The sequence below is a fragment of the Pelecanus crispus genome, chromosome 1 (genome assembly GCF_030463565.1).
Source record: "Pelecanus crispus isolate bPelCri1 chromosome 1, bPelCri1.pri, whole genome shotgun sequence".
Taxonomy (NCBI): Eukaryota; Metazoa; Chordata; class Aves; order Pelecaniformes; family Pelecanidae; genus Pelecanus; species Pelecanus crispus.
In genome coordinates this window covers 94,234,439-94,244,237 of record NC_134643.1, presented here as the reverse complement: position 1 = coordinate 94,244,237, position 9,799 = coordinate 94,234,439, and positions in this window count along the sequence as shown.

Genomic DNA, 9,799 nt, shown 5'->3' with positions numbered 1-9,799 from the left:
ACCTTGTTCCACTGCTTCATTTCCTTCATGGTCAAAAAACTTTTCTTTATATGCAGCTTCAACTTCCCTTGTTTTGACTGATGGCAGTTGTCTCTCATCCTCCCACCATGCATGGCTGTGAAGAGCCAGGCTCCGTCTTCTTGGTAACCTCTCCATAGGTTTTAGAAGTTGCTGTCTGGTTCCTGCAAAGCCATCTCTTCTCCAAGTTGAACAAGCCCAGTCCTTTGCAAGCTGTGGGCTCCAGCCCCCAACCAGCATCGTAGGCCACTGCTGAACCTGCTGCAGTTGATCACTCTTTCCTGAGCTGGGAGCCCCCAAACACGACATAGGATCTTCTCTTCCCTTATGACACTTGTCTCCCTAGAGCAGGAGCACCACATCCCTGGCAGGCCACACCACCTCAGCCTGCTGCTTTGTTTCTTCATTCATTTGTCTGCACGGCTAAGACATTTTGAGCCAGTTCTGTTGTCATTTCGCACATGGCAAACACTGAGCAAATAGCCACAAAGCAAGCTCAGGTACAGCCCTGGAGACATGGTGTGCAGGGGAATTACTTGGAAATGGAGATAGAGAGCTGCAGTTGAAGACTTGTCCAGAAAGTAGCAAGACTTACTTATTGGTGGCACTGGCTGGAGCTGGTGCCTTACAACCAAGCAGCAAGAGTGTTGTGGAGAGATGACCTAAGAAAGCAAGTGTCCCATCCTTTCCTAAACTTGATTGGGACTTTTTGCCTGCTTGAGAGCCACCTTGACCCACTGCCTCCAACTCCCCCAGCTTAGGGACAGTTCAGGGTCTGAGCTGGGCTCCTCTGGCTTTGTGATGCTAATGGTTTTATCACATAGTCACCAGGAACAGACTCAGCTAACCTGGCTGTACAATCTTAGGTAACGTTTTCTCTAAAGCAGATCAAAATTTAGCCCCATTACAATGTGGGTGGGCTGAGGATGAGTGCAACTGGGAACTTCCAACATTTTATTGCAGCAGTACCTGAAAGTCTTGAACTGTAGACCCAGACTCCCTTGTGTTAGGCTCTAGAAGAATATAGACTGAGTAATCTCCAAGTTAGAAGTCTCCGTTACTGCTTGCCACCTTCCCGTTTGCCCAGGAAGGCTCTCTCCATACCCTGGCCTCTTCCAGCTTTGCCATAAAAACCACACCAGCAGTGAGGATTTCTCCAGCTCAAGACAGAGATTGCAAATATGTTAGTTCACCCTGAGCAGTGATTCATCATTGCCAAAGAAATAAAGTACCTGGCAGCTGCCACCTACCCTTGAGACTCCTTTCCTACCAGACAGTATTTAAGAGTAAAGAGTTCATCTCACTTGTTTTCTGACAGTGAAGAATTACACATTTGACTACAGTTTTGGAAACTGAAGTTGCAAAATTTCAGGGGTTTCCAAGATCCTCTTCCTCTGAGCTGTGCAGCAGGAGAGAGAACATCACATTTTAGCTTACATTCCCCTTTGAGAACCTACATTTCACCTTGCTCACACCTCTTTACAGGCCCTGCTCTCTAGTTTTCTTCTTGTGGGACAGGTAAAAATAAAGGTGTTGCTTTTTAATTAGGCATAGACCTACTTCCTGCTTGTTCTTGTTTCCTAAGAAAGGAGAAGGTATTATAACTTTACTCACTTGATGGCCATGTAAATGTTTTAAAGCTTATTAGGCTGCCTAGCCTTGCTTTTCCATTCCATACAGGGAAAAACATTATTTAATGAAACACTGTTGAACTGAAACTTGATTTATTGACCTCCAAATTATATTAAATACAGAAAAGAAGATTTCTTAACACTTCTGTGGTGTTTCTGACCTAGCCCAACTCATTTAAGAGGGAAATCATAAATCCATGCTGACTACTCCCAATCATCTTCATGTCCTTCATCTGTCCGTAAATGGTTTCCAGGATTAGTTGCCTTGAAGCAATGGAGCATCCCTTGAAGGTATGGAGCATGCCTTCTTGGAGATGGAGGTGAGGCTGACTGGCCTGTAGTTCTGTGGACTTCCCTTTTTGCCCTTAAATGTGAATATTAAGTGGTGGTCAAACACTGGAATAGGCTGCCCAGAGAGGTTGTGTATTCTCCAGCTGTGAAGATATTCAAAACCCAGCTGGACATGGTCCTGGGCGACCTGCTCCAGCTGACCCGGCTTGAGCAGGGGGGTTGGACTAGGTGGTCTCCAGAGGCCACTTCCAACCTCAGTGATTCTGTGATTTGCTTAAACAACCTGCCCTTTAGTTAGTTGCAGTGGCTCTTAAATATAGATCTTATGAAACATTAAGTATAGATGTACTTAATTAATATTTTAGCAACTGTCTTCGTTATCACTTGAATATGATTCAGAAACACAATTAATTAAGTGTGGAAGAATGAGCATTAAAAGTGTTCAGTGTCTTCTCAGCTGTCTTTCTGGATTTATGACAACTGTCCAGTGCGTGGCTTCATGTGCACTTTACCCCAAAGAGATTCCAGCTGAAATACATAACAAGACTCAAAAGAGGTACATAAAAAAGCGTAAGACATCAATGCAACAGTATTTGCTACCACATGATGTATATGCAACTGTATGGTACCTGCATATCAGCAGCTTATTGGCTGTGAACTGTTCTCACAGGCATCATGATGGAGATATGCAAGGAGCTCATCTAAGTCAGAGAGGCGGAATGAGAGAAAGTTCCAAGGGGCTTGCTTGAAAATTTACAGCTTGAAAATGGCATCTAGTGTTCAACATCTCAGTAGTGAATGAAAGATGAGGAGAATGGAAGAAGCCTTTCAAATAGAAGACGAGGCAGCTTATATTTGATCCAATAGACAAAAGGGACTCAAATAACTTCATAGCATGTGCGTTAAAAGGCCTTTTGTTTCCTGCTAAATCATTTAAAAGTTCAGGTGGTGGGCCACTGCATGGGTCAATGACCTGGGTTCCTGAGAGAAAAGGGAGGGAGAGACGAGGAACAGTAGTCCTTTTGGTCCCTTATGCTCTCCATTAGCATTTTCCTATGCAATGCATACTTCATGCCATGTGGCAGAGGCAAGGCTGTATATTCTTCCCTGTCCCTTTACCTTAATACTTATCTGTTAGGGTATATGCTTTCCAGAGCGGGCCCTACATCTTCATAAGTTTCTACTCTGTGCTTAGCACAGTGTTTCCCAGCATGGACTGTAGTCTGCCAGTGCTTCTATGATGAGTACAATTGCTGAATCACGGCTCACCGTCACTTCGTGCAGCGAGTGGTTGTCCAATCCTAAAAGTAAAGCTCTTCTCTGTGTGTTGATCTGAACATGTTCATAAGGCTTGGAAAAGGGGACTGGCAGAACAGAGCGAGCCAGCCACACATGGATGCAGCAGCACAGAGCAGCACCGATGGGTTTTGTCACTGGTGAAGGCAACAAGCCCTGCCAGAAAGCTGGTGTGGTGTCTTCAACTGGATGTTGCAGAATAGTCAGAACCACAACAGAGGGCACCCTGGTGTGAATGATTTGAAACATCTGGGGATGTTTCATTCCCAAAAAAGGGAATTTTACTCTGGTAAACTGTCAGATTTGGCATGCGTGTACAATGCATCTAAGAGGCAGCTGAGAGACAGATCCTTTCTGAATTGGCCATGGACCTGCTGTTGCAGTGGCCCACTGTTTTTCACAGTGATGTATCTTGTTTCTAAAAGGACCAACCTCTACTGCCTATCTTTGTCCAGCTAAAATGCATTAATTGATGTCCATATTTATTAATGTATTCACTCACTCCTGTCTCTACAATCTCAGCTTCCCCAACTGGTGTTTCTTCTCTGTTTGTTAACCCTTTATGCACCACCAAATGGGACAGGAGCTCTCTAGAGCAGCTGTCTTTGTTTATCTGTTAGTGTACTACTTAGTACCAGGGCATTTAATCTCTTTTTTCAACATTTCACCATAATATAAGACTATAAGGCAGTAATATTTATGCTTTTTTTATCACTGCCAACAGCTTTGTGGGGAAAAAAGGGTCTTTTTAATAACATGTACTTTTTTGTGGAGTGGGTCTTATGAAATATGCCCTTGTCATTTTTCTGGGACCATTCAGCAGCAGATGCCAGACAGGTTAATCATTATCATTTATTTGTGCAGGAAAGGTCATAAAAGTTGTCTGCAGTGGAAAGCACACACTCCTTGTCGCCAAAAACGAGATGCTGCATGAAAAGAGGCTGGAGAAGCCACCTGCTCACCTTGATGTGATGCTTCTGCTTTCAGGCTAGAAGAGCCACTCCTAGGAGTCAGGAGAAAATTTAGTCACCTTGCCCTGTTCTGTCCTTCCCCACTCCTCAGTGCAACGGCTAAGGAGTGTGTTAATTTTGGACAGTCACTGAATTTTGTGATCCGACCTTTTATTCGTCAAGGGTAGGACAGCCCATCACGCCCATGTAAGCCACAGCAGAACAAGCCTCAGGAAGAGAGGTTTTTATCTTGCTGTCTGAGACCATCCTGAACATAGTCCTAGCCTTCAAAGGTACTGGGCCTCCTTGTCCTTTAATAAATCTTTAACCCAAAGCCAGCAGTGTGTTTCCACTTTGTAAATGTTAACATTCAGGTCAAAGAGAACATAGAAGTGCATGGGTTAATCACACACTATTTCCCTTCATGCACCTTCTCCTAGACAAAAGAAATGTCTGAACTTCAAGTTGGATTGCCCACACAAGCCCAGACTTTTGTATGGTTGATCTAGTCAAGAAAGCGTGTGTGTTTTTATTTATGAGCTTGTCTTGTATTCCACATCTTTTTGAGATAAGTCCATAGTGGTATGCTGAGAAGGAATTTTTCCTGTGCAATTTCAGGAGGTATGGAACCAGAGTTTCTGTGCATTGATAAGCCCAAGGGGCACAACAAGCTGTATCAAAGTGATATAATGCCAAAGCAGGAAAAAGAAAACACACTTCTGTACTTAACAGTATTTGCAGCAGGGGTTCGCTAAGCAGCTAAACTGCCAAAGCTACATTTCACAGTCTATTTGCTGCCACAGATTAGCTCTGATCATCTAAACCAACTTCCTTACAAACATACTGGATGAAGGGATTGAGAGCAGCCCTGCCGAGACGGACTTGGGGGTACTGGTGGATGAGAAGCTGGACATGAGCCAACAATGTGCACTTGCAGCCCAGAAAGCCAACCGTATCCTGGGCTGCATCAAAAGAAGCGTGGCCAGCAGGTCGAGGGAGGTGATTCTGCCCCTCTGCTCTGCTCTGGTGAGACCTCACCTGGAGCACTGCATCCAGCTCTGGGGCCCCCAGCACAAGGAGGACATGGACCTGTTGGAGTGGGTCCAGAGGAGGGCCACAAAAATGATCTGAGGGCTGGAGCACCTCTCCTATGAGGCGAGGCTGAGAGAGTTGGGGTTGTTCAGCCTGGAGAAGAGAAGGCTGCGGGGAGACCTTATTGCGGCCTTTCAGTACTTAAAGGCGGCCTATAGGAAGGATGGGGAGAATCTTTTTAGCAAGGCCTGTTGTGACAGCACAAGGAATAATGGATTTAAACTAAAGAAGAATAGATTTAGACTGGATATAAGGAAGAAATTTTTTACAGTGAGGGTGGTGAAGCACTGGAAGGGGTTGCCCAGAGAGGCAGTGGAGGCCCCATCCCTGGCAACATTCAAGGTCAGGTTGGATGGGGCTCTGAGCAACCTGATCTGGTTAAAGATGTCCCTGCTCACTGCAGGGGGGGTGGGCTAGATGGCCTCTAAAGGTCCCTTCCAACCCAGAGTCTACTTTTCTTCAAAGCCGTGTTAAAGCACAACTTTCAGAAAACTACTAATTCTACCCTGAAAAACCCCAAACAATGACAAATCTGCTTTCTTCCATTAACAATCTCAGGCATCATCACTCTCATTGTTAGGGAACTACATCTAATTTCAAGACCTGTTTAGATTCAAGTCCTGAGATTCACAGTTTATTGCAGCTTTGCCTGCACAACTGGAAAGCCCTTATGCTGCTCATATACCCGTGGTTAGCGATGAAGACTCTTAACTTCTTCACTAGGTATTCTCATCTATCATAAAGAAACATTTTCCTCATTTACTGATCTGTTGTTAGAATAAACCCACAGTAGCGCAAGTCGATAATACTAAGAACAATACTTTTGGCTACATTATCAGGCAATCACGAGGTAGGAGAGCTTTGCAGTTGACTGAATGTTTGAAATTAAAGAGGATGGGAAAAGCCCCCAAATCTGCCCCTCTTGATTTCCATGCAGAAAAGTAGGAAACCCATGTGTACAGTAACCTTAAATTCTTGAGTATACGTTTTTGTTCTCCTTCCCCTCTCCTACCTGACACCTACCTGATGTTTTTTCCAAAACCAATGTCTGTCTGAGGACCTAACGCACAGTGCTGCAGCAAAGCACACCCAAAGGAAAGCTTTACCTCTGAGCACTTTCTGGAAACTTGCCAGCCAGTGACAGGTTCATCAATAATGATAATGGCTTTTTGTCAAAGAAAACTAGTACACTAAGCCACAGACTTGCTCAGCCTTATAAAGGAATCAAAGTAACCAGCGTCCTTGTAAGGAAAGTGAGACAGGAACATGACTTCTAATGGGAAGAGCTGGCTAACAAGAGAGAAGGATTAAGTTCCGTTTGCTGAAAAGCAGAAGCAGGTTTTCAATCAGTAAAGTCTGTCACCTTCTTATGAACTGAGAAATGAGGATTGAAGCCCCGACTTCACTATACCTCACCAAAAAATCTATTGACTGCAGGCTACGACACAGCAGTTCATATCTCATTTGTGATTAATGGAGCATATTGCAGCTGCCTCTGCAAATATTATTATCGATAATGAAAATTTATATTAAGGTTGCACCCAAAACCCCATTACTGGATATGTTTCACATGCTTAAAGCCAGTGGCACCTTTGCTAAAGATTGCTGCAAGGAGCAGGCAATCCTGTTGCTACAAGAACAAAAAAGTATACTCAAGAATTTAAGGTTACTGTACACATGGGTTTCCTACTTTTCTGCATGGAAATCAAGAGGGGCAGACTTGGGGGCTTTTCCATATTTAGGACATGTTCATGCTTCTGACTATCCCCTCAGTCATCAAACTGATCGTAAATCAACCAGAAAGCTCTGTGGAGCCCCTTGAGAAGAGGGGAGGCTCACCGTTTATTTGCTGTACATTTCACCTGTGTGCGCACAGGAACTCTAACACATGTCAAATGTACCTGCATGAGCCATCTTCACTGACACATCTGGTACACAGCATCTGGGCACATGTTTCTGCCTGGAAAATAACACTGAGAGATTGAGTAGCTCCAGTTTAAAGGAACCAGGTAAAGTGCTTTGATGTGAAATGTGCATGCCTGTGACAGACACCAGAGAGACAGACAGAAGGAGGAGACAGAGACATGCAGAGAGAGGCGAACAGAGAGACAGACAGAGAAATCAAATGGTACAACAAGAGAGACAAAGCATGGTGGAGAGAAACAGAGAGAAAAATGGGAAGAAAGGGGGAACCAGAGGGTGGAGCGGGAGGAGGAGCACAGAGAGAGGGGTCTTTGTGACCCCCGGTGACACAGCAGGGTCGGACAGGTGAGACACGGGAAGTGGGGAGAGAAAGGGGGACAGAAATTGGGAGAAAGGGAGCTGGAGGGACAGAGAAAGGGGAGCATGGGTGGACACAGGCAAGACAGACAGAAGGGTCACAGAAGGCATGGCGGGGAGTGGAGAAAAGAAAGGTGAACCACATAGATGGAGAAGTGAAGTATGGCCCAGAGGAAGTGTTCGGTGCCACAGCCCCAAAATTGGAGGTGAACCTTTTCTGGGCAGCTGGAACAGGTGAGGTGCAAAAAGCAATGCAAATGACTCTGGCTGCTCACATACTCTTGGTTCTGATAAGAAGCTAGAACTTCATTTGAAAATAAATGTAGTATCATCAACACACATGACTCCATTACACATCACCTTGTCCTAAGAGGAAAAATTGTACATAATTGTGGTTACCTGCTGAGAGCTAGACAAGTAAGATACTTAATCTGGACTGGAGACCTATTTGCATCAGAATAGCTAAGATGTTGGATTCACATTACATTAACACAGGTGTGAGACAACCACTACATTCAAGCCTGTGATCCAAAAAACAAACAGGGTTTGGCTGGACAATGAAAATTTGGGAGAAAGATCAACGCAGTTTTTTTTAGTGACAATTTAAAACCGATGTTCAGACATTCTGAGATAGAAGTAAAGCAGAAGCATGGAAGGGATGGGGCAGTACATAAGGGTAAAGTCAATGAAAAGAACTGGGATGGTCATTCCACATTGCCCACTGGATCCTGACATTTGATATACACCACAGCAGGTGTGAAATATTATTGCTTTATACACAAAACCAATATGGGTACAACCAAGGTGTGGTGCTAAACTGGTGGCACTTGGGTATGGAGCCACTATCTCTGATTAAAATAAAGATACACCTAATCCCACACTACACTTGGTCAGCAGGTTAATAGCGTCTGCAACAGCTTCTGCCAGTTCCCATGGTTTGTCTTATTTATCAGTCCATTCTGCCTCTGCATTACATTTAGGAAAAGAGGAGCTACCACTCCAAGCAAAAATTGTATGGAGCTATTTCAAGAGAGCTACAGTGTGTGCCAGTCATGTAAATGTGAAAACTACAAAACAGGGATCCTGCAATTATCCAAACCCCAAGCATGGAAAACCCATGAAATTTTAGGATTATATTTAAACATAACTGGAATATGCTAATACCCTTAACTCATCCCTGTTGAAATACCAGAAGGAGGAAAGTAGGTAAAAAATACATGGAAAAACCCACACAGGTGTTTTACAAAGTAATCTGTTCTGACGGGGGAACACAAATGCTAAAGCACTGTAATCCTGGTCAGATGGGTCTGCAACTATTTTTCAGGGCTACTGATGGAGAACAGCACAGAAATTTAGCCTTTACCCTTTAGAATTATAACCAAATGATAGCTACCGAAAGGATTTCAGTGCATTAAAACTAACTATTGAAGTTAAATGATTTGTTTACATAGGACAGAGTTAAGGTTGGTGATACCAGAATAAATACTGTGACAACACAAACAGCTCAGAACAACTCTGGTACTCATTTTCTTCAAGTTAAACATCCAGACTAAAATTAAAATTAATTAATTCCCAATGTATTGAAAATGCTACAATTTGATAAACAGAGCTACATCAGAGCCTTGCCTCCAGGGAAGCCTCCTTCACTTTGCAGATGGGACAGCGAGACTGACCATCAAGTCACTTGCCAGACCACACAGGTCAATTCAAGAGTGGACGGGGATATCCTGGGACAGGTTTTATGCCTTACAGCTGGACGATCTGAGTCCAGACAGACTTAGCTGAGCCTAGAGCAGGAGCCACAGCCGCAAGCAAACTTCTCTCTCAATCTGCAAACCTTCTACCATTTGCCCATGTGCTCTACTTTTCCTCAGTACTATTCTCTTTGTCTCCCTCCTACTACACCAGTATCTTTTTCTAATTTGCTCCTAAATCCTGACTGTCATCACCTTCAGTGTCCCACTGATGCACAGGAACTATGCATTCTCTCCTCTTCCTGGAGTGTGAACTGACCTTCACAAGATCTCTCATATGAAGATGTTTATTTTCTGCGGAGCCTCAGGAGTGAAACGCACAAATACAGGTAAACTGCCACTAGGGCTTAGGTCACCCTACAGCATGCTGAGCAACGTTCCTTTTCTGATTAATTGAAGGGGGCCACTTAGGATAGTTGCTTCCTCCACATCAAAGACCTGTACAACCACTGCTTCATGCAGCATCTTAAACTAAATGGCCTCCCTT